The following is a 26,553-nucleotide window of genomic DNA, read 5'->3' as shown; positions in this document are numbered from 1 at the left end:
GCGTCATAAATGCTTTCTATAGAGAAAATACCTGACTCAGATGAACTGTTGTCCTATATAATAGTCTTTGATAACATTTGAATAGATTTTTATTTCCTGGAACCAGATAGCAGGATAAGCTGAATTTGGGATGCATAATTGCAAGAATGGCTGAATTAACAGGAGGCTAGGTTTTCAGCCAATGTTTGCCCTGATATTACAATTGATTTAAATGAGCACTCTCAAGAGCACTGAAAGCTCTGATTACACTGAATTTCCTGGGTTTTCAGAAGTTTCCTACTCTCTTTGTTAGATGATAGTAGACCCTGTTTTGATTGAAGACTAGACAGGTACCTTACAGACAATGCTTTTCTCCCTTACAATCGACATATCTCTCTTCTATTGGCCACTATCAAGCTGGCTAACTGCACTGGTTACTAACTTATCTGATATCAGTGACACAGAACATCCATTCATGCAATAAGTTATATAAACTGGATTTATTATTTGTAGACAGGCAATAAGAAACAATGGAAGCATAAGATTCTTGTGAGCTGGTCCCCCAGGCTCCGGTAAACTGCCCAGGGTGTCCCTACTCTGTATACTCTACTTGCACCACTACTGAGGAATTCCAAAATGCATCCCACCCAGGTTATTTATCTCAGGGGAAACAAGACATGCTGGGTGAATGCACTGAAGGACATGCTGTTTCTAAGAGAGTGGAAAACAGCCCTGGGCTCTTCTGACTAGTCCCTCCCCAATCTCAGGATGTGGTATTCCCAGGATAGTCTAGTTATTCTTGAAAACTAAAAGCAAGAAACAGGAGAGAATTGTGTCAGTCCAAGTATTAAGCCACCTGGAAAACCATTTAGCCACCAAATAAATAAATTGAGTCAAATCCAAGCAAGTCCCAAGAAGGAAGCACCAAAGTTGCTAAGGGAGGAGAATAATTATATTCCACAAGTCACGCCAGGTTATGGTTAACAACTACTGGGGAAAAAAATGGGAATGTGCCTACAAATAGATCCTGAGGGTGCTGCAGAAGGGAGATTTTTTAGTGTGGGAGAACTCTCCCTTGCCACAAGATTTAACATCATTTTAAGGGCTCTGGGAGACAGTTCTAACGCTCTTTTCAGATGACTGATGGAAGCTTGGAAAAAGGCTAGTACTCTCATTAGATTAGATGCTAAAATTCTCATGGTAAACCACAAAGGATGAGAATAAAGGCTCACAGAAGTGGGTATGCTAAAATGGATTTATTATGAAAGACCAAGATATCAGAAGCTGACAATATTCTTCAGGAGGGCTAGGAGGTTTCTTTGTTTACCCAGTGATAAGGTGCTGATACCAACTATGTTGAAATATGAAGTGGCTGCTGTCTTCTATAGCCAATTGAATGCAATTTCTGCCTCTTTTAAATTTCCATAGCATTTGATTACACACTGTTTATATGAACCTAACTAAATCAAACATGTTTTATTATTATTTGTGTTCTTGTCTTCCTTATTCTCCCATTCCCACCTGTTTGACTCTGAGTACCTAGCACTATCCCTGTTACATAGTAACTATTAAACCCATCTTGGTCAAACTTTTCAACACAAAGTCAAATTATACCACCTGAAGCACTTAGCATATCATCTTAAAAATGGTAGGTACTTTATAAATAATTGTGAGACTAGACTGAGGTTACATTACCAAATTAATCTTCCTATAATGCATTATAACATTAGTACCCTACACAAATGTCTAAAACCGTTTTCTATTAAGTTAGAGAATAAAATTAAACTCTTGTGTATAGTCAGAGCCTTACATCTGTTCCTAACTTCTACATCTGCTACCAAACATTCTATCTAGTCTCAATGTTTAATTCTACTCTAAATTAACTTTGTACTTGAACCAGTGAAACTTTTATTCTCCCCACTTGTTCCCTGCCCTTTGCCCTTTCTTCAATTTTTGTGCATATTTCTATTTTATTTTCATAATCATTATCTAACTAGTCTTGAAAAACAGTCAAGCAGGGAATTAATAAAATACTTACTTTGTGCCATATACAGAGTACATTATTTCATGTGGCTCTATTGTATGAGTGCATGTGTGTGTGTATATTCCAAGGAGTTGGGCGATGGGCAGAAGGAGCTGATAATCCCTATATTATTTCATTGCTATAATCTTTCTCTTTATTCTCATTCCTACTTGATCTCTTGAGACTGTTCTTTATTATTATTATTATTATTATTATTATTATACTTTAAGTTCTAGGGTACATGTGCACAATGTGCAGGTTTGTTACATATGTATACATGTGCCATGTTGGTGTGCTGCACCCATTAACTTGTCATTTACATTAGGTATATCTCCTAATGCTATCTCTCCCCCCTTCCCCCCATCCTATGACAGGCCCTGGTGTGTGATGTTCCCCTTCCTCTGTCCAAGTGTTCTCATCGTTCAATTCCCACCTATGAGTGAGAACATGTGGTGTTTGGTTTTTTGTCCTTGCGACAGTTTGCTCAGAATGATGGTTTCCAGCTTCATCCATGTCCCTACAAAGGATATGAACTCATCCTTTTTTATGGCTGCATAGTATTCCATGGTGTATATGTGCCACATTTTCTTAATCCAGTCTATCATTGATGGACATTTGGGCTGGTTCCAAGTCTTTGCTATTGTGAATAGTGCCGCAATAATCATATGTGTGCATGTGTCTTTATAGCAGCATGATTTATAATCCTTTGAGTATATACACAGTAATGGGATGGCTGGGTCGAATGGTATTTCTCGTTCTAGATCCCTGAGGAATTGCCACACTGACTTCCACAATGGTTGAACTAGTTTACAGTGCCACCAACAGTGTAAAAGTGTTCCTATTTCTCCACATCCTCTCCAGCACCTGTTGTTTCCTGACTTTTTAATGATCACCATTCTAACTGGTGTGAAATGATATCTCATTGTGGTTTTCATTTGCATTTCTCTCATGGCCAGTGATGATGAGCATTTTTTCATGTGTCTGTTGGCTGCATAAATGTCTTCTTTTGAGAAATGTGTGTTCATATCCTTCACCCACTTTTTGATGGGGTTTTTTTTTTCTCGTAAATTTGTTTGAGTTCATTGTAGATTCTGGATATTAGGCCTTTGTCAGATGAGTAGATTGCAAAAATTTTCTCCCATTCTGTAGGTTGCCTGTTCACTGTGATGGTAGTTTCTTTTGCTGTGCAGAAGCTCTTTAGTTTAATTAGATCCCATTTGTCAATTTTGGCTTTTGTTGCCATTGCTTTTGGTGTTTTAGACATGAAGTCCTTGCCCACGCCTATGTCTTGAATGTTATTGCCTAGGTTTTCTTCTAGGGTTTTTATGGTTTTAGGTTGAACATTTAAGTCTTTAATCCATCTTGAATTAATTTTTGTATAAGGTGTAAGGAAGGGATCCAGTTTCAGCTTTCTATATATGCCTAGCCAGTTTTCCCAGCATCATTTATTAAATAGGGAATCCTTTCCCCATTTCTTGTTTTTGTCGGCTTTGTCAAAGATCAGATGGTTGTAGATGTGTGGTATTATTTCTGAGGGCTCTGTTCTGTTCCATTGGTCTATATCTCTGTTTTGGTACCAGTACCATAATGTTTTGGTTACTGTAGCCTTGTAGTATAGTTTGAAGTCAGGTAGCGTGATGGCGCTAGCTTTGTTCTTTTGGCTTAGCATTGTCTTGGCAAGGCAGGCTCTTTTTCTGGTTCCATATGAACTTTAAAGTAGATTTTTCCAATTGTGTGAAGAAAGTCATTGGTAGCTTCATGGGAATGGAATTGAATCTATAAATTACCTTGGGTAGTATGTCCATTTTCACAATATTGATTCTTCCTATCCATGAGCATGGAATGTTCTTCCATTTGTTTGTGTCCTCTTTTATTTCATTGAGCAGTGGTTTGTAGTTCTCCTTGAAGAGGTCCTTCACATCCCTTGTAAGTTGGATTCCTAGGTATTTTATTCTGTTTGAAGCAATTGTGAATGGGAGTTCACTCATGATTTGGCTCTCTGTTTGTCTGTTATTGGTGTAGAGGAATGCTTGTGATTTTTGCACATTGATTTTGTATCCTGAGACTTTGCTGAAGTTGCCTATCAGCTTAAGGAGATTTTGGGCTGAGACAATGGGGTTTTCTAGATATACAATCATGTCGTCTGCAAACAGGGACAATTTGACTTCCTCTTTTCCTAACTGAATACCCTTTGTTTCTTTCTCCTGCCTGATTGCCCTGGCCAGAACTCCCAACATTATGTTGAATCGGAGTGTTGAGAGAGGGCATCCCTGTCTTGTGCCAGTTTTCAAAGGGAATGCTTCCAGTTTTTGCCCATTCAGTATGATATTGGCTGTGGGTTTGTCATAAATAGCTCTTATTATTTTGAGATACGTCCCATCAATACCTAATTTATTGAGAGCTTTTAGCTTGAAGGGTTGTTGAATTTTGTCAAAGGCCTTTTCTGCATCTATTGAGATAATCATGTGCTTTTCGTCTTTGGTTCTGTTTATATGCTGGATTATGTTTACTGATTTGCGTGTGTTGAACCAGCCTCGCATCCCAGGGATGAAGCCCACTTGACCATGGTGGATAAGCTTTTTGATGTGCTGCTGGATTCAGTTTGCCAGTATTTTATTGAGAATTTTTGCATTGGTGTTCATCAGGGATATCGGTCTAAAACTCTTCTTTGTTGTGTCCCTGCCAGGCTTTGGTATCAGGATGATGCTGGCCTCATAAAATGAGTTAGGGAGCATTCCCTCTTTTTCTATTGTTTGGAATAGTTTCAGAAGGAATGGTACCAGCTCCTCCTTGTACCTCTGGTAGATTTTGGCTGTGAATCCATCTGGTCCTGGACTTTTTTTGGTTGGTAAGCTATTAATTATTCAGGACATAGGCATGGGCAAGAACTTCATGTCTAAAACACCAAAAGCAATGGCAACAAAAGCCAAAATTGACAAATGGGATCTAATTAAACTAAAGAGCTTCTGCACAGCAAAAGAAACTACCATCACAGTGAACAGGCAACCTACAGAATGGGAGAAAATTTTTGCAATCTACTCATCTGACAAAGGCCTAATATCCAGAATCTACAATGAACTCAAACAAATTTACGAGAAAAAAAAAACCCCATCAAAAAGTGGGTGAAGGATATGAACACACATTTCTCAAAAGAAGACATTTATGCAGCCAACAGACACATGAAAAAATGCTCATCATCACTGGCCATGAGAGAAATGCAAATGAAAACCACAATGAGATATCATTTCACACCAGTTAGAATGGTGATCATTAAAAAGTCAGGAAACAACAGGTGCTGGAGAGGATGTGGAGAAATAGGAACACTTTTACACTGTTGGTGGCACTGTAAACTAGTTCAACCATTGTGGAAGTCAGTGTGGCAATTCCTCAGGGATCTAGAACGAGAAATACCATTCGACCCAGCCATCCCATTACTGTGTATATACCCGAAGGATTATAAATCATGCTGCTATAAAGACACATGCACACGTATGATTATTGCGGCACTATTCACAATAGCAAAGACTTGGAACCAAGCCAAATGTCCAACAATGATAGACTGGATTAAGAAAATGTGGCACATATACACCATGGAATACTATGCAGCCATGAAAAATGATGAGTTCATGTCCTTCGTAGGGACATGGATGAAGCTGGAAACCATCATTCTGAGCAAACTGTCGCAAGGACAAAAAACCAAACACTGCATGTTCTCACTCATAGGTGGGAATTGAACAATGAGAACACATGGACACAGGAAGGGGAACATCGCACACCTGGGCCTGTTTTGGGGTGGTGGGAGGGGGGAGGGATAGTATTAGGAGATATACCTAATGTTAAATGACGAGTTAATGGGTGCAACACACCAACATGGCACATGTATACATATGTAACAAACCTGCACGTTGTGTACAAATACCCTAAAACTTAAAGTATAATAAAAAAGCAAAAAGAAAAAAGAAAAAAAAAGGAAAAAAAAAGTCAGGAAACAGGTGCTGGAGAGAATGTGGAGAAATAGGAATGCTTTTACACTGTTGGTGGGACTGTAAACTAGTACAACCATTGTGGAAGACAGTGTGGCGATTCCTCAGGGATCTAGAGCTTCTCTAGTTCTTTTAATTGTGATGTTAGGGTGTTGACTTTAGATCTTTCCTGCTTTCTCTTGTGGGCATTTAATGCTATAAATTTCCCTCTGCACACTGCTTTAAATGTGTCCCAGAGATTCTGATATGCTGTGTCTTTGTTCTCATTGGTTTCAAATAACATCTTTATTTCTGCCTTCATTTTGTTATGTACCCAGTAGTCATTCAGGAGCAGATTATTCAGTTTCCATGTAGTTGAGCAGTTTTGAGTGAGTTTCTTAATCCTGAGTTCTAGTTTGATTGCACTGTGGTCTGAGAGGCAGTTTGTTATAATTTCTGTTCTTCTACATTTGCTGAGGAGTGCTTCACTTCCAACTATGTGGTCAATTTTGGAATAAGTGTGATGTGGTGCTGAGAAGAATGTATATTCTGTTGATTTGGGGTGGACAGCTCTGTAGATGTCTATTAGGTCTGCTTTGTGCAGAGCTGAGTTCAATTCCTGGATATCCATTTTAACTTTCTGTCTCATTGATCTGTCTAATGTTGACAGTGGGGTATTAAAGTCTCCCATTGTTATTGTGTGGGAGACTGGTCTAATGAGATGCCTCTCTGTCTCACTGCTGTGTCATTGGCTGAAAAATTCCAGAGGCACTGTAAGGACATACTCCGTCTCCATCTCCACTACCTGTGCCTCTGTTTCACTATACACTGGCAATTTTTATCTGAGCTATATTGGGCTACGCAGTTCTAATGTTCAACATGGATATGGTTAATTATTCAACTTATTATATAAAAATAAAAATATAAAAAATTTGAAATATTCAAAATATGAATCATTCTTGGAACAATAATTAGACAAGAATTTATCCTAGACATCCTTCTAATAAAGATACCACATGAGGTAAGAAAAATGTCCCTGAACATTATTCTTAAAAAATAGCAGTGAGTTACCTAGATCTGATAATTTAAATAAAGGTCAACATATCAGACTAATAATATTGCACCAAAGTATAGTTTAGAATATGTAGCTCTTTGGGGCCCAATGGGATGCATTCCAATTACCAGCTTTCTGTTCATCTAATTACATTTGGTACTCATACCTTTGTTGTTTATTCCTTAATCTCCTCCCGTGGTGTTACACAAGTATCTATTACTGCCCATCTACTTGATATATTTAATTTCCAATAACATTTTTAGTTGAGTTTGGTAACTGCTTTTACAATGACCTTTCTTCAGGATCAACTCCAGTCATCCATCATAATTCAGCCTAAATCTAATCTCTTTGGCAACTTTTTTTCTTCCAGGTGTATTAATCTATTTTTTAAAAAATTGTAATTAGTATATACTATCTTAAGTCCTGAAAAGTTGAAGTAGCAATTATTGTCTTCTGAATTTCATTCTTTCAGTACCTTTTTCTCATTAAAATATTTCTATGCATGTCTGTATAACTGTGTCTGTTTTTGAACATATATTGTAAGCCTTTACAGAGATAAATATTAATAACGTTATTTTGATTGATTAGGAAAAGGTATGCATTTCCTCAAAAACCAGCATATCACTAGGGAAACCTTCCCCCAACTATTATGCCTTTGGTGTTTCAAACATTTTTATAAAAGCTTTCAAGACCCTACTTCTACTGCTAGTACTACCAGTAGTAGTAACAATAGAGCATTAATAACACCTGCATTTAATATTTGCAAAGTGTCAGCACTATACTAAGAACTTTACATACATTATCTAATTTAATGTTTCAATAACTATTAGTTTGCTAATCTTATTTAATGCACCATTTTATAACTATGCCATATATAAATATAAAAATAGAATTATTCAAAATATATATCATTCTTGGAACAATAGGCAAAAATTTCTCCTAGACATCCTTGTAATAAGGGATGCTTAATGCTCAATCACATAAGCCCCAAAACAAACATATGAGGTATCATCTCTCTTTTCCAGATGGGGGCAACTAAGTCAGAGGGAGGCTAAGTAACTTGCCCGACATCACATTTCTAAATATGAAATTAGGTATTATATATATTATATATGGCATAGTTATAAAATGGTGCATTCCATATTATATGCATTAATATTATCTATAATATATATAGACACAAATGTATATATTATATATGAACACCAAAATCTGTTACTCCAGTTAAATATATATATATATATATATATAGTCCAGTTGAGTATATATTTTCTATTTGAATAACATAAAGCTAAAATATACTACAGATTTACCTACTTTTATGTATTTTTTCTTAATTTTGGCTGTAATGAACACCATAGAAAGTCATTCTTTCTTTTTTTTTTTTCCTTGTTTCATACTTCTCTTCTTCTTTCTTGCTTTTGGGGAAAAACTCACCCCATCCATCTCATTACTCACAAAATGACTTACTGCAGTAAGTTCTAAAAACTATATACTACATCAGGATCATTTTTAATCACATTTGAGGCAACTTTTTCTATTCTATTTGGTATAATTATATTTTCACACTGTTTACTTTTTAAACTAATTATGTAACAAAAATCCCATTAAAATTTACATTATTTTTCAAATATAATTTGAAAAATTATATTTGAAATATAATTTGAAAACCTCCAAAAAATTCCCTACTTGCTTGGCAAGTTAGTTTGTACATATCCAATTTTAGATGTTGAGCATCAGCCAGTTTAATATGAGAGGAGACAGATATTTACATGCTTAAAAATATTTTGCCAGATGTGCCCTGATTGACCAAAAAAGTAACATTTCATTTGGAGAAAATGTGATAGACTGTGCTCAAACTGTTGGAATCCTTACCCATCCTTCAATGGTCGCTACTTATTATTATTAAACATGGAAGGGTAGAGTTATAAAATCATTGCCTACAATTGACAACTTGAATATATAGTTATACAGCATGGGGAATTTTATCTGTATGTTAAGACACATTTACATTCATAGAAAATTATCTGACAATAGTAATAGAAGTCAGTCTTAGATCCAGGCCACATTGATATAAAAGTTTATTTAACAAGCAAACAAAGATAAGGAACTGAAATAAGAAGACTTTCCTAATAAGAAAACCATAATATCCAATCTCAATTTTTGCTACCTACAATTTATTCTCCTTAAACCTTTAAAACTAAAAGATAAATAATTCAGCACAGTACTAATCAGTGATTTCATCAAGTACATTAACTGCCAGACAGAATCTGAGAAAACATATGGATCAAAAGGCAGATCACACATTAAATGCAATTTTCTTACTCTTTTATTTAATACAATTAGTGAAGTAAGTGTAAGATAATAAAAAACACACCTTGGATCTCGCTTATAGTCAGCACTTTGCCCCTCTCAGGCTGGTTTATCAATAATCTAGTCACAAACCTCCAACATTCAACTACTCCACATATTAAATGGGGAATTTCTTGCCACATACACAAAGGTTCTGATGCTGGGCCAGATAATTGATGTGAAGTGTTCTAATATGTTTAGAAGATAAATGGTATAGAACATGATAAAAATACTAGTTAATGCATATAAAACCCTTCCTAGATACAAAAAAATATTCTGTGTGCGTCAACAAATGCTCACTCACTTAAGCCCCATAACAAACATATGAGGTATTATCTGTCTTTTCCCAGATGGGGGCAACTAAGTCATAGAGAGGCTAAGTAATTTGCCGGACATCACACGGAAATATCAAGATCTAAGATCTGAACCCAGGAAGGCAGACTTTGAAGTCGGTACTCTTAAGTTACGCAAGACACAACTGTGGTTGACTATAGTAGTTTATAAAAACAACACTTCAAACAAGTATCATTAATTTTTATGTTCAGATGCCATAACAAGTATTAATAGTCTGTTTTTCAGAGGTCTAGTTATCATGTTACAAGGAGATAAGGCACAATCATCTAACTTTCCTTGAAGCTTGGTAATGGAGCTACATTCACATTTAGCTCTACTTTGTTAAATGTAATAAAGCTCTACTTTGTTAAATGTAAATAAATTTAGCTCTACTTTGTTAAATGTAATGATACTTCAAATAAGTATCATTAATTTTTATGTTCAGATGCCATAGCAAGTATTAATAGTCTGTTTTTCAGAGGTCTAGTTATCATGTTACAAGGAGATAAGGCACAATCATCTAACTTTCCTTGAAGCTTGGTAATGGAGCTACATTCACATTTAGCTCTACTTTGTTAAATGTAATAAAGGTATGACCTACCCATTAGTACCATCATCAAAACACACACACACACAAAATTAGATTTAGTGCTATCAAAATTGTGTTTTGGGCAGTGAGGTTACCTTCCTTACGTAAATAAAATAAAAAATAAAATAAACAATAAAAAATAAAATAAATTTAAAAAAAAACCTTGCCGGGGATGTGGTCATTCATTGGTGTACAAACACTTCCAATGGGTAGGAAAAAAGAAAGCAATGTTCAACTAATTGTTTGAAGCTAGCATGTCTTGTATACCCAAACCAAAATAGATACAGTACAAAAAAGGAATATTGTAAGTCAATCTCACTAGTAAATATAGATACAAATGTTCTAACTAATTATTGGCAAACCACATCTAGTAAAAGATAATGCATCATGTTCTAGTTGAGTTTATCTTAGGAAAAAAATTATTCTTAGAAGAATGCATGTGTGAATGTGTGTATGTACAATTTGTGTTATTAATAGAGGATCATTAATGCAGAAAATTTTAATTTATCACCCATTTATTATAAAAAACTCTTAGCATACTAAGAATAGGCCCTATGTTCTTAACCTTATAAAGGGCATATAATTGGGAGTTGCAGCAAATATCTTAAATAGGAAGAAGGAATAAGAATTAAGAAATGTATTCATTTACTATGACTGCTGTAAGAAATTCCGACAACCTAGGTGGCTTAAAACAGTAGACATTTATTTTCTCGCAGTTCTGGAAGCCATAAGTTTGCAATGTTTATTACTAGCCTAAAACTACAAAGTCAACAGGGCTATGCTCACTCCAGGTGCTCTAGGGAACAATGTTTCTTAGCTCTTTCAGCTCATCATGGCCACTGGTATTCTTTGCCTTGTGACTGCATCACTCCCATCTCTGCCTCCTTGGTCACACTGCATTCTCCTCTTAGGCCTGAGTCAAGTCTCAGTTTGCCTCTCTTTTATAAGGACATTTGTGACAGTATTGAGGGCCCACATGGATAACACAGGACAATCTACCCATCTCCAAACCTTTAACTTAATCACAACTGCAAAGAACCTATTTACCAAGTAACATTCAGATTATATACATATATGACTGGAGAATGGTGAACTTTTGAGAGGCCATTTCAGTCTGAAACATCTAGGGGAAAAAATAACCTTCAAAAAGTAGCTCCCTAAATTCCCTTAAGAGTCTATTTTAAACCTGAGCACATCCCAGTTAGAATGTTGCCAGAATGCTGAATCTAACCTTTTCTACACAAACTCTTTTGAAGAGATTGCTGTCTATAGAAACTACATTGAAATGCATATTTATTACATTATAGGTATTTTATATGTTGCTATCATATTAAGTATCTTGAGGAATAACATTTTAAAATACAACAATACAAACAAAACAGGATATAAGTTCCATGAAGTCGGAGTTTTTATCTGTTTTGTTCAATCTTGTGTCCTGGCGCCTAGGAAAGTATCTGCTTATTAATATTTGTTGAAGGAATGAAATAAACATACACACAAATATGGTCCAAGTTATTGCAGCATGAACTATCAAAAACAGTGATTGTACACACACACACACGTTAAGGGCCACATAAATATTAAGATCAATAATGCTGAAATTCAGAATACCTGTGGGATCTGGAAGGGAGAGAAAAATGATTCATGGGCAAGATTACTGTTAGGCTGCTTCTTAAAGAGAATATGAGGTTAAAATAGCTGGGTAGTGAAAGGGCATTCCAAGTAGAGGGATCAGTATGAGCAATGATGAAGGCAAAGGATACAGAGGATTCTATAGGAATGAGTAAGTTTGTCTGGCAGAAGTGGAGATTTCATCTAAGCAATTGTAAGACAGTAACATGGGGATGATAGACAGTAGATACAATTTTCAACCACTACTAAGTAATTGAGAATTAATGTCAAGCACCCTATCATCACTATCCTGAATTAAATTATTCCCATTTAATAAATGTGATTCTCTCCCCAACTTAAGATGTGTTTTGAGAGCAATCGTATGTATTCTATGCACTCTAGCAATGGTTTTGTATTAATATCTTGCCTTCCTGATCTAGTCTTCATGAAATAAGCATTCATTTTTAATTTATTTCCAAAATATTTATTGAGACTACACATCAGACTGTTACTGATCTGACATGCTTAATAGAGATTATAAGTAATGAAATAATCTCTGGTCTTGAATCATCACCAAATTTATATGGCTTACATAATTTGAGGAAATATATTTTGGGTACATGACCACAAAGTGAGGCATAGGCTGCAGTAGCCAGAGGAAACACACAGCCTGAGATAAATGCTGCTGCCCAGAACATCTTACTCCCTTTTTCCTCCGTAGGAATGTTGGTCACATTGTAGGGAATCGAAACAATCCTTTCAAATGGAGATCAACTAGATTAAGAATGCAACCCGATGGTTAGATACACTATCCATGACTTTTTTCCTCTTTTTCCCTTGCTTTTTCTTTTCCTGGCATAAAAAGCTCCAAAGGCAGTGCATTACAAATACACAGTTCTACCTTGTCTTGCTGCCACCCAAGACTTCATCATAGGTCAGTTCCCCTTGAATAAAATTTTGACTACCTACCAACCTGGAGTGTCTGCCTCTTTGGTCTGAGCTTGTCTTTGCTTATGGAGGGTAGTTCTTGCTTCCCACAGGGATTTTCCCCAACAAACAGCAATCCAGACAAGAGCACACCAAAAAAATGGGCTTGGGGATTGAGGCATCCAAAGGGAAAATCTCAGGTTAGCTGGCAGCTTCCTTGTAGGGATCAGTGGCCCATATACTTAAAACATGTAGGTTTCCCTGGGAGTATGGGGACTTCCTGAAAATGTCCCAAGTTCTATTTGAGCAGGTAAAAATAGGGCATGGGGGTAAAAAAGAAAGGAAGATGGTGGTGGCTGCAGTAGGGCTGCCCCTACTGTGGGCAGTGCATAAGCCAAAAGGCAGTTAGCAGTAGAAACAAAAGAAAGACCCAAACCTCAGCATCACACAATATATTCAGAAAACAAGCCTGCACATGTAACCTCTGAATCTAAAAGTTGAAAAATTATGATATGTAAGATAATGTATATTTACTCAATTTAATTATTCCACAATGTATGCATATTTTAACACATACATAATAAATACATACAATTTGTATTTGTCAATTTAAAAAATACAAAATGTTTAAGTGTGAAGGTGAACAATTAGAACTTGTTATACAAATTTGTGAGACGGTATTATAAAATCATACTCAATAAAACTCTGTAGATTAATTTTCTATGGTAATGAATATTATCTATTTTCTACAATATAAAAGGGTGGTTTTGAGAAGAATGTGTCCAGGTCTTTGACATCCCTCTGTGTCCCTTTCAGTATGAATGTAAGAGTTCTAGGGTATGTCAGTAACACCTGCAGAGGTTGTTGTGATGGCCACTTCTAACTAGCTGGTGGAACTGGTATGGGAATGTCATCTGAAATCTGAAATAATGTCCACTGAATGTCTCTAGGTAATGTGTCATATATCTTAGTTACATAAGAACATTGACAATAAAGTTATATTTCTGTCTAAAAAAGAGTAAGAGTAAGAAAACTGAGAAAGAAACTAAAATTATGAAAGAATATGCAAATCTCTACTACCCTGCTGGCCACAGGACTAGCCAATAAGGTTGAGAATCAGGATAAAAAATTTAAAACTGGCACGTAGGTATGCTAAGTTATAGGGAAGAAAATTCCCCAAGGTGAAAGTCCATGCCCTTATAGGCAGATGGAGATGCAAAGACATGCAACCCATTAAAAACTAAAAACAATAAAACTAAAGTAGTAATAAAAATAATTTTAAAAAACATATAATGCCCAAACTCCTATTAAGCATAAGCTAGAGACTGATCAGATGTAGGTACAGGTTGGAGGCAGACCACCTATACAAGTAACAGGCAGTTTGCAGGAGTACACACCCAGATGAACAGAGATTACAGTTCAGTTTCAACAGAAACCTAGAGAGAGCATTTCTGTGTGGCTAGTGAGGTTATAGGATAAGGGTGGAGATGACACCTCTCTCAATGGCAAAAACAAAACAAAACAAAACCCTACCAGAAAAGATGAGTGATATAATCACCCATCCCACGGGGAGAGAAGCACCTTGGGTACCTACCTACTCTTAAATTGGGTTATTAGCTCTGGTCAGATAGCAGGCACAATGAGGGGGAGTTGCTGGGTGGCATATTCAACTGGAAATCTACAGCAGATGCTAAGGAATTTGAAATGCACCAGATGGTATATGAGGCTCTGAGAGCCCAAACAAGGCTACTTTTACTGCAGGAATTAGACATTATATTAGGTTGGTGCAAAAGTAACTGCGGTTTTTGTCATTACTTTTAAATGGCAAAGACTGCAATTACTTTTGCACCAACCTAACATTTGCAATCTGCTCCATTTGCTTTGTAGGAACATTGATCACTATGCTTAGCCCTGTGCTACGCCAGAAATTCTATGAAGTGGGACAGACTGTTATTGACCTGGGAAAAACTGACTCCAGGAAAAAGTAAATACATTACCAAAGGAGAGTAGGTAACCCTAAAAAAGGGTGCTACTCCAGTGAAAGGACACACACAGGGACCACATAGGGTGACACAAAAGCAAATGTGAGTAAATTTGGTAAAGGTTGGGAGCCCAGTGGAAAAGACAGACACACAACCCAACCTGTGTTGTCGGGGCTATGAATGGCCTTGAGTCTGGAACAGCTGTTCAGACTGCTTAATGTCCCTGATTTTTGTCAATCCCTCTGCCCTAACCAAGGAGGCTTCCAGAATATAAACCTATGCCGGTTGGGTTCTTCTAATCCCTAGGGTCTGGGGTAGAGCCAAGGTCACCCTGAAGTACTCATGATGGGAGGCAATTGGAGGCAACATGTTGTGTTAACAATACATTAGTCATCTTTAAATAAGCAAAAAAACTTGGCTTTAATATATTCCAGGACAGAATGTACTCTCATACATTGAAATCTTAGCTGCTTTATGGGTCCTATCTGTCCCATAAATGGCTATAGAAGGAAGCGCTGTTTAGTAAAACAAGTGGCTCTTGCTTTGCAAATTGGATGGAGTCCCTCCAAACAGTATCTGCTCTATATCTTGCCTAACCCAGAAACATGTTAGGTATTGACATCTTAAAAGGATACCCTGGGAAAATTTTGCCTACAGGTACAGATAATGAAACTTATCTTAGGTGGACTTGTAGGCTGGGAGCCAGTCGCCCTTCCTGCATCCTGGAGGGAGGAGAGTGACCACTAAGCATTGCACATTGCTGGTTGGGAAGGTGGGAGTTCTGGAGTTACAAAGGCCAGGGACAGTAAGACCAGCACAAAGCACCTTTAGTAGCCCTTTATGGGCAGTAGGAAAGTCAATTGGGTCACGATAAATGACAGTGGATTACAAAAAAAATTGAACAAAATGGTGTCGCCCATACATGCTGTTGTACTGAATAATACCTCTTTCCTAGAACACTTAGTGTCTTCCCAAAGAAATAACCCATGCAATACTGGATTTGGCTAATGCCTTTTTAGTATTTTCCTAACTATGAACTCACAAGATCAATTTGCTTTTGTTGGAAAGGATGGCAATAGGCCTTTCAGGTGCTACTGCAAGGACACATTCACAACCCTACAAATCTGCCATACGATTCTGGCTGGGACTTGACTCTGTTTTCTGCCCCCCATCACCATCTGGCATTGTGTGGTCATTTTACATTGATGACACATTAACTTGTAAGGATTTTTCCCTCTTATAGATCACCCTGACCTCAATGATGAAATATCTCCATTCACAAGGATGAGCAGTGAACCCCAACAAGGTGCAGGAACCAGGCACCATCACAAAGCTCTTAAAAGTCTTCTGGTCTGGTAAGTCAGGTAGTGCCTAAACGGGTAATAGACAAGATTCAAGCCTACCCTATTCTCACAACAGTGAAGGAAGTACAAGCTTCTGTGAGACTGTTAGGGTACTTAGAGAGCCTTACATCATACCTTACTCAGTGTCTCAGGCCCTTACATGAGCTAATTTAAAAGGCAACAGTCTGGGATCAGACACGAGAACAACAGGCTTTTAAAAAGGCAAAAGTTCAGGTACAACAGGTTAAGGCTTTAGAGGTAGCCAGGGTGTGGTTGCCCTGTAGACTAAATGTGTCTATTGCCAAAGATAAAATGGGATGTATACTATGGCAATAACAACGTAAGAGATCAGTTTCTTTAGGATTTTGGTCACAGTTATGGAGAGGAGCTTAACATTACTTTAAGATAAAACTGCAGCTATTTGCAGTATACACTGCCCTTATCTAAACTGATCCCCTAAGCAAAGACAACCCAGTCACTCCCAGGACCACTTACTCCATCAAGGGGCGGGTGCATAGTATGTTTGAAAAACCGTGCTTTGCCACTTCTCACACCCCCATGCTTACAAAGCAGCATGAGTACCTTCAGCAGCACAGCTCACTATCTATAAGCACACGGGCAGAGGAAATGTGGATGTTACTGGAGTCTGTGGTCTAGAAAGACCTGGAATCTATGGTACCCTAGGGCTCCTCAGGCAGTACCACCAACAGTAAGGAAAAAATATGGGCCTGTCCCTGTAGAGGCATGGTATACAGTTAAGTCCAGCAAAGGCAATTCTTCCTCATGGACAACAGTAGGGTTTCATCCCGAGACAAATACAATTTGGGAAGTTAAATTTGGGAAACACTGAAGTAACCAGTGGGCAGAGTTGTAGACTGCATGGACAGTCCTTGAGAATGAACTTCGGCCTTTAGTATTCTGCACTGAGTAACTGGGCCATCATGAAAAACTTAACTTCTTGGATTGGGCAATGAGTGAAGGAAGAGTGGACAACCATGGGAAAGCCCCACTGGGGACAGGAAATGTGGCAAGACATACGGGACAGGCTGCAAAACTTCCACGCTGATTTTCAAGTGTCCTACGTACCAACCACACCCTTGTGTCACCTCTGGGCAATCAGGAAGCAAATGCCCTCATTAAAGTGTGTGCTATGGTCTTCCAGGCAGAGGACGTAGCACTATAGATACAAAGACAAAGGGACATAAAGAAACAAAGGTAAAATAAAAAGCTGCCGAGGACAAAGATTTGCATGTAAAATGTAATAATATACCACGTACAATAAAACAGTGTCTAGCCTACTCCTTGAGATGCCCCTGACTAAGCTATCTGAAAAGACATATAGAGGGTTGACATCTGTCAAGTAACAGCAGATGGAGTATACTGATCCATTACCCAGAAGTGAGGGGATAAAGTATACACTAGTGTGTGTGGACACAGCCATTGGCCTGACATTGGCTTTCCCCTGTCATAGGGCTAACCAGCAAGCCACAATTTGAGACTTAAAAAAAAAAATTAAGTGTTAACGAATGACATGCCCCATAAAGTAGTGATTAAAACCCACTTCAAAGGACATGATATACAAAAATGGGCATGACAAAATAAAGTCCTGTAGAGATTCCATCTACCTTATAACCCACATGCAACAGGGCTGATGGAACAAAAAACCAGGGTATTCAAACAGCAGATAAAAGCACTTACAGATACTCCTAACCTGGCCAGGTAGATGAAAGTATTGCCACAAGCTACCCTGTTACCCCATTTGCCAGGCAAAGAAAGCTAGATGGGCCCTCACTAAGTTTAAGAGAATGGGAAACAGAGCGAGATACGTTCTTGCCTCAGCTGGCCCCTACTAAGTGCATTATGGTAATGCACACCCCTTGAAACATCCAACCAAGAGATGGTCTGGTGCAGTGAAAATTAGCATGGGATCCCCTACCAGGTTCAGTGGGATACTTCGTCCTGCAGGGCCCAGAGAACCACACCTTACTGACTTGGACTCTCATCGTACTGCTAGATACTGGGCTTGAGGTAATAATGTACCAGTGGAGAGGCACTTGCACTTCGCAGAGGGGAGAAGTCATCAGGTTCCTGGTCTGGCATATAAGCCCCTCTGCAGTCAGAATCCTCATGGGAGGCACTCCTACTTTCCCTGGACAGCACATATGGTATGTTTCTCCTGGGAAGCCACCCCAGCAGCTACTGTTTTGACCACTCAAGTACAATCCACCAGTATAATCCTTGTTGAAGGAGATGATCTGCCTTCACAAATGTATATTAGAATTTTGTTTCACTGCCTCTAGCTTCCTGTTGCTAATATGAAATGTAAACACTATAGGACATAGTCTCAAAAACTGTGTTCTTATATTGGGCTGTGTCCTATGCCCAAATGATAAATACATCAGCTTGTTAGGCTTATGGACAGGTGCTGCTGTTAGGAATCTCTGTTCAGACATGGAGGCTAAACTCTTTACAGAAACTTTCTGGGTTGCATTACAGTCATACGTTCTGGGGGAAAAAATGTGAGTACTTGAAATACTGCAGATATTACTAGGTAAGACCCCATCCAATGGCCCATTAACGATACTTTATCAAACAAGGGACACCCCTTCCCATTCCCATGTAATGCCACAAAAATAAAAATTTTTTAAAGTCTCAAATAGCCCAAAAATCAGTAGTAAGTATTAACAAAAAATGTACACAGGTCTGAAATAAATTTATGTAAATAACCCCAGGCTATGAAAAGTTGAGTCAAGTTGTCCCTCTCTGCCGGAAAGAAAATCACAGCAAAAACACAATTCCAAAGACCACTCCATACACGGAGTAGTGCCTCCTTCCACCCATAATATCATGGTTACCCTGCTAAACCCTGATTGGTATGCCACTGACAGGGTAAAATGATCAGGCAAACACTGGGTGGCCCCTAATGAAACATGGTTGCTGTGTGGTTCCAACCTGTAGGCCTGGCTGCCCCCAGATGGATGGGATGTTGTACCCTCTGGTTCTGCTGGGCAATGGAACAGTTATGGAATAAACTGACTGCTGCTTCCAATCACCCATACCTCAGAGCTGGATGGGAGGGTGATCTGCCTTCTACTGGTATGGTCATATAGCTGCCCTCTTTAGTCCTCAAATAAGCATAAGAAATATAATAGCTCGTATAAAGACATCAACTAATCTCACTAGACGAGCTCTAAAGGACAGCAGACAGGACATTCTAGCATTCAACACAGAAACCGCTTTCATGTAAAGACTATGGCACAAGGCAGCATCTGTGCCATTATCATAACAGAATGCTATCTATATGTTACAAATAAAACATCACCACTCTAGTGCAACACATGGCATCATAGATAAATACTGTAAGTGATGCCGCCCCATCAATAGTTGTCAAATTGATTTTAAAATCTTAGTAAATTGATAAAACAGTTGCTAATCATCATTTGCTTACTTCATTTCTTTGCGTTTTTTCCTTATGTGTCTCTATTGTTGCTGTGAAATCATCCTGTAATGTGGCATCAAGTTGCCAATAAGGCTATCACCCTCACTATAGAACCCGTAGTGATACCCAAGGACTCTCATGGGGAGGAGGTATTTAAAACTGGAGGGCGATCATGAGGAATAGAGTGTTGTGAAAATGTTTTCTGCATATGTGACCACGAAGTGGAGGTAGGATGCAGCGACTGGAAGAAACATACAAGCATCAATTGCTGCTGCCCATAACATTCCCCCACCTTAGGAATGTTGGACAGATTATAGGAAATCCAAATAATATCTTTAAGTAGAGAGTACATAGATTAAGAATGCAAACAGATGGCTTAACACATTTGCAACTTTTTTTCTCTTTTATACCATGAAAAGAAAGAGGAAAGGGACAAAGTCTAGACAGGTATCCATTACACACAGAGATGTGCCCTGTCTTACTGACACCCAAGACTGCCTTATAAATTCCCTCTGAATAAATATTTGACTACTTACCAACCTTGAATGGTCTGCCTCATTCTTTGTCCTGAGCTTATCAAGAGCAGTTCTTGGTTAGCACAGAGAGTTTTCCCAACGCACAGGGATGAGGCCCTCTAAGGATGCATAAATAGCCAAAGCAGAAAACCAGTCTTTTGGCCACATAAGATCTTAATTGCAACATAACTCCACAATTAATTGATAATATACAATATCATCTTTTTTTTTTACTATTGTTAAAAATTTGTTTATTGTTTCTTTCAAGTCAAGAATCTACTATAGCTGTTTATGGTCTATCATATTAGGCCTTACCGAGACCAGCTCGGTCAGGGAGACCCTAACCCAGTGGCGCTAGAGGAATTAAAGACACACACAGAGAAATATAGAGGTGTGTAGTGGGAAATCAGGGGTCACACCGCCTTCAGAGGTGAGAGCCCCAAACAGAGATTTACCCACGTATTTATTAACAGCAAGCCAGTCATTAGCATTGTTTCTATAGATATTAAATTAAAAGTATCCCTTATGGGAAATGAAGGGATGGGCCGAATTAAAGGAATAGGTTGGGCAAGTTAACTGCAGCAGGAGCATGTCCTTAAGGCACAGCTCGCTCATGCTATTGTTTGTGGCTTAAGAATGTCTTTAAGCAGTTTTCCGCCCTGGGTGGGCCAGGTCTTCCTTGCCCTCATTCCTGTAAACCCATAATCTTCCAGCATGGACATTATGGCCATCATGAACATGTCACAGTGCTGAAGAGATTTTTTTATGGCCAGTTTTGGGGCCAGTTTATGGCCAGATTTTGGGGGGCTTATTCCCAACAAGGTCTAAATTCCAATTGTTATTTAAATCTTTCAATCTAGTATCACCTAATATGAATTATCTCTCCAACTAGGTTGGTTTCAGGTTATTTTTCACTGGAGCCAGGGAGTACAAATCAGATCTTAAACCTGCAAGTCCTAAAACAGGGTCTGCCTTGGGAAATCTAGGGCATCAAGTTCTTAGATGATAGGACAATATAAGCCAGGCAGTAGTTTCTTAGCTAAGCACCCTCTGAGCCAGTAAGCAGTTGGCTCCATTTAAATAAGTTAAAAATAGACTAACCAGCAGTTAAAATTTTCAGCACAGCAAAAAGCAGTGAGAACAAGGTTTATTCTTTGATCTCTAAAGGTTTGCTTCATTGAGTCTGATAATGGTGCATGACGTGAAGAATATTAGCTATACTCTGGTCTCACATTACCTTGGTTTTACTTAGTCATCAGTGTAATTTATCTAAGGGCAACTTGCTGCTAAAAAAAGAGCTCAGCTTGAAGCCTTCTAGCTTACACAGCAGGAGTTTCTAGAAATTTTACCGCTGGTAAGGAAACTTTTATTTATGGAATCAGGGATCCTTGTTAACATTTTGACTGCTTGGCTTGCAGGCAGAAAACTTTTTTCTATTGCTAGATTTGTCCTGTTTGCAGGAGGCTGAAATATATGCAGAATTAAGAATTGACCCTAAGTCCAGGAACTGAAGTAAACCAGAATGAGCACTAAAAATTTTACAAATATAACTCATTTCTTATTAATTTAAAAGTATTATGTGCTTTTTAGGAGAGATTTGTAGGTAGCAAGTATGATTAAAGGGGTATAGTTTGTAGGCATGCCCATGCTGTAATATAGGAAGCTTAGCAATGATTCAGGTAAGTTTCAATAACTCTAGATAATTTTTTTTCCAAGCTGACAATAGAGAGTGAGTATACATACATTGTGAATAAGAACTTGATTTTTTAAATCAGTTATAAATGAGAAAAAAAGCTAATTCCAATATCAACTAATAATATCTCTGTTTAAATAGTCCGTGACTAACACGATGTGGTTTACTCTCACACATTTGCTGTAAGAGCTCCTAGACTTACTTAGGTACTGTCTGAAGGAAAATGGAAAATAAATGAATTGAGCTATCCCTACTGCATCGTAGCTACACAAGGGATAGTTGCCTTAATCAGTGAAGAACAGAAGGACAAAGAATATATTGGTAGGAGGTATACAGGAGATGAAGGAATCAGAAACCTGAACTGAGAATTAGACTAATTTTGGGGTCCTAAGCTTTCATCTTCTTCTTCTTCTATCCACATATCCATCCATTTGTCCACCCATTAACAAGGATTTAAATATTAAACATAAATTACAAGCCAAGCACTACCTCTAAACAAAGAGGCTCACAATTTGAGAAATAAAATAAAATGTGAGAAATAAAACCCTCAAAAAAGATACACCACAACTGAGGAAATGCTATCACATTTAATAACATAAACAGAACAAGTGTTGTGAAGTTGGAGGGGGCCTCTCTGTGGATGGGCCATTTGAGCTGGGTCTTAAAGACTGAGAAAGAGTTTGCCAGGAGAAAAAGAGAAGTGAAGACATTTTAGGTAATCATAATAGCATATAAAAGGGCTGAAAGTTGCAGATTAAAAACAATGACACTGATGTTGCTATGTAAAAGTTAAGCAGAAAGTTAGATGCATAGAAGGCACTGATGAGAGAGAGTTTATGCGTGGATTTTGTGTGCTATAAATATTTTAAAATTTTTTAAACATAGGCAACTTGTAATTGTAGAGAGCTTTTTAAATAAGAAAAGGGCTAGTCTTGTTCAACTCCCGCTTATGAGTGAGAACACGCGGTGTTTGGTTTTCTGTTCCTGTGTTAGTTTGCTGAGAATTATGTCATCCAGCTTCATCCATGCCCCTACAAAGGACATGAACTCATCCTTTTTTATGGCTGCATAGTATTCCATGGTATTATATGTGCCACATTTTCTTTATCCAGTCTATCGTTGACGGATATGTGGGTTGGATCCAAGTCTTTGCTATTGTAAAATGTGCTGCAAGAAACATATGTGTGCATGTGTCTTTATAGTAGACTGATTTATAATCCTCTGGGTATATACCCAGTAATAGGATTACTGGGTCAAATGGTATTTCTGGTTCTAGATCCTTGAAGAATCGCCACACTGTATTCAACAATGATTGAACTAATTTACACTCCCACCAACAGTGTAAAAGTGTTCCTATTTCTCCACAGCCTTGCCAGCATCTGTTGTTTCCTGACTTAATAATCACTAATGTAACTGGCATGAGATGGTATCTCATTGTGGTTTAGATTTGCATTTCTCTAATGACCAGTGATGATGAGCTTTTTTCATATGTCTGTTGGCTGCACAAATGTCTTCTTTCGAGAAGTATCTGTTCATATCCTTTGCCCACTTTATGATCGGGTTTTTTTTTTTTCTTGTAAATTTAAGTTCCTTGTAGATTCTGGATATTAGACTTTTGTCAGATGGGTAGACTGCAAAATTTTCTCCCATTCTGTAGGTTGCCTGTTCACTCTGATGATAGTTTCTTTTGCTGTGCTCTTTAGTTTAGTTAGATCCCATTTGTCAATTTTGGCTTTTGTTGCAATTGCTTTTTGTGTTTTAGTCATAAAGTCTTTGCCCATGCCTATGTCCTGAATGGTATTGCCTAGGTTTTCTTCTGGGGTTTTTATGGTTTTAGGTCTTAACGTTTAAGTCTTTAATCCACTTTTGAGTTGAACAGTGAGAACACATGGACACAGGGATGGGACTATCACACACAGGGGCCTGTCAGGGGCTGGGTAGCAAGGGGAGGGAGAACATTAGGACAAACACCTGATGTACGCGGGGCTTAACACCTAGATGATAGGTTGATAGGTGCAGCAAACCACCTTGGCACATGTATACCTATGAAACAAACCTGCACATTCCGCACATGTTCCCAGAACTTAAAGTAAAATAAAAAAAAGCAACTACACTACTCAAATTAATAATTTTTCATAAACCGTTTTTACATTAACATCTTTCTTAAAATGGAAGAGGAAATGAGATGGAAAAAAACCCCACATCAATCTGCTGTCAGTTCTTGATAGGTTAACGCTTCTACTGTTTCAGCACTTAGTAATTGATTATTTTTAATATTGATAAATACTTATAGAAAATACTGAAAAATAACAATTTACAGCATGCTAGAGTCAAACCTCAAATTACTTTTATCTTGCATGGAAGAATTAATGGCCTGATAAGACTTCATGTGTCATTTCCAAAAAAAGTAGAACAGTTAAGTGAACTCGTTTATACAGATCACCTCAGTTTCAAAAGAAATTTTACTTGACTTTTCTGTTTCACACTGGTGATTTGTTTTGCATATAAGGATATGGCCTGAAAGCAAAAATGTACTGAAGTAGGAATCAGGACAATTGGTTCCGTTTCAAGTTCTGCCTTGGCCAAATCACCTGACTGTTCTGGGACTCAATTTCCTCACCTACAAAATGAAAATTCTGGATTGATTACTAAGGCTCCTGTCATCACTAAAATTCCATGGTTGTACAAAAAGGAAAAAACATTCCCAAATTTTGAAAAGAATGAGAGTAAAAGCATGACAAAATTGTGCCAATTGGATAAAATAATAATACAGCTTTCTAAGACATGTGCCCTAGTGTCCCAAGGCAGGTGTTTTTGCAAAGGACCTACATTTACTGACCACCTACATAGATGGAAATGAGGGTGATGCTATCACACTGTGTGCAACTGAGAAACCCTCCGTTGTATACAGAAAGAACAGACTTAACTTGACCCAGTAAATAAGCCAAAAATGGGTACCAATTGTTACTAAACTGCAATTAACAATACTTTGCAAACTTCTCCTTTTTACAGCTGGATAGAAATAAGGAGAAGATTAAAAAAAAAAAAGTAGGTCTAGCAGAGAAGATTTAAACACACACACAACCTCCAACAAGACAATATTATCATTAACTAGGAAGAACAGACACCAGAACTTAACCAGAACATGAGTGACACAGAGTAGCTGAAAGAGAGAATTACCAGATTCTCCTCTTCGGCCTTGCTTACCTTGTTTTCCTGGAGGGCCTGAAATCCAAAGGATAATTTTTTGAGTGTAGTTTAACTTTTTTTCGTGGTTCCAAAATGGCTAATAAATAATTTCTATATATTTTCTTATCATTTTTAACTACCAACTTCAAGAAAGGGGCCAAATACTTGTAAAGGTTTGTATCATCTTCAGTGTTTCAGCAAAACTCTTAAGCTCCATTTAATTATAAAAACTAATCTAGATACATGATCACCCAGTGTTACTTAAAAATATTAATGATTCAGAATTTTTGTTCATTGTGCTTTGATATCGTCAATAAAGAAAGGATTTACTAAGAAAAAAGAAGAAAAAAGAAAAGGGCTAGTCTTATATTTTTATTTAAAAATAGTAACTTGGGGAGAAATATTGGTAATGATCAAAAAGGTGACTTTAACAATAACAGTTGAAGCAAGGCATGGTGAAGTGCTGAATAAATGGTCAGAAGGTCTGGAGAAAAGTGGCCCAAATTGAAAGATATACCTGAATAGCATTCTACAGGATGTTAAATGTGATATATTTAATTTTGAAAACTATCAATGTGGTCACTACAATGAAATTTGAAATTTATGATATATTCAGCATTCTAGAACACATTGAGTGTGGTTTTTTTTAACAAGAAGACTTTTTATGTATTTTCTGTTTTATTGGCATTGTTTGGTTCAATTTCCTTTTACTCTGTCTCCCTACTCAACTTGTTGTCTTATCTATGATTTTAAAAACTCTAGAACCCTTAACTATATTCACACCTTATGACAAAGACATTTTAGATCTGGGTAATATGGTAATCTTAGTAACATTTTATAATTATTTAGCACTTTCAAAATTTCTTTCACAGAACTTCATGTGTTTCTCTTAACAAATCAGAAGCATTATGTGAAAAGTATGGCACTTAGAGAGTAAGTTTGGCCAATCTCAGAAAAAGTCAATATTCCAACACTGACCATTTGACTACAAATATGTAACCTATTATTCTACACTATACAACCTTTTTTTTAAAAAAAATTGATTTCTTAATGCTATCTGCATTTTCAAACCATATTTATTTTCTTAATTTTGGATCTCTATGTTTTTACTAAAAGTAATCACAGAAAGATTAAAGTTACTAAAATTCTTACATAATTAAAAGACTCTGGATGTAAAAATAGAGTGCTGGTGACCTACTCTTAAAGGGTTTATTTTTAATTAAATAAGGAAGGATCATCTGAAGTGTTCTATTCTGTAAAGTGATCATATTTGAGTGCTCAGTAACAGTAAAATATAATAACAATTACTAAATAAGCAGTGTTAAAAAGAACATGTACTAGAAACAATAGCATGAACTATCATTCAAAACAATTAAAATATCATTAGGGTTATAAACTTCATAAAGCTTTACTCTTGGCTCTTTATGTAAAAGATGTCATAGGTAGTCAATAAACCTAAAGCTTTGCACTAAATACACTTCACAGAAAGGCCTAAATTTTTTAACACTTGTGCAAATAAAATTTCTGCGTGGTGCAGCATCCTTCACAGATCAGCTAACTTA

General features: G+C 37.3%; 1 long non-coding RNA gene across 1 annotated transcript in view; it reads left to right on the top strand.

Annotated features, from left to right (window-relative positions):
* The window catches only part of LOC134731204 (uncharacterized), a 174,339-nt gene that overhangs the window by 86,297 nt on the left and 61,489 nt on the right, over nucleotides 1-26,553 (top strand). Inside the window, exon 2 of the long non-coding RNA XR_010113382.1 lies at nucleotides 16,056-16,167. This is a non-coding gene — a long non-coding RNA (uncharacterized LOC134731204). The remainder of the gene's footprint in view (nucleotides 1-16,055; nucleotides 16,168-26,553) is intronic.

This window comes from Pan paniscus, chromosome 9 (assembly GCF_029289425.2).
Source record: "Pan paniscus chromosome 9, NHGRI_mPanPan1-v2.0_pri, whole genome shotgun sequence".
NCBI lineage: Eukaryota > Metazoa > Chordata > Mammalia > Primates > Hominidae > Pan > Pan paniscus.
The sequence above is the reverse complement of the archived record's forward strand: the minus strand, read 5'-3'. Positions and strand labels throughout refer to the sequence as shown.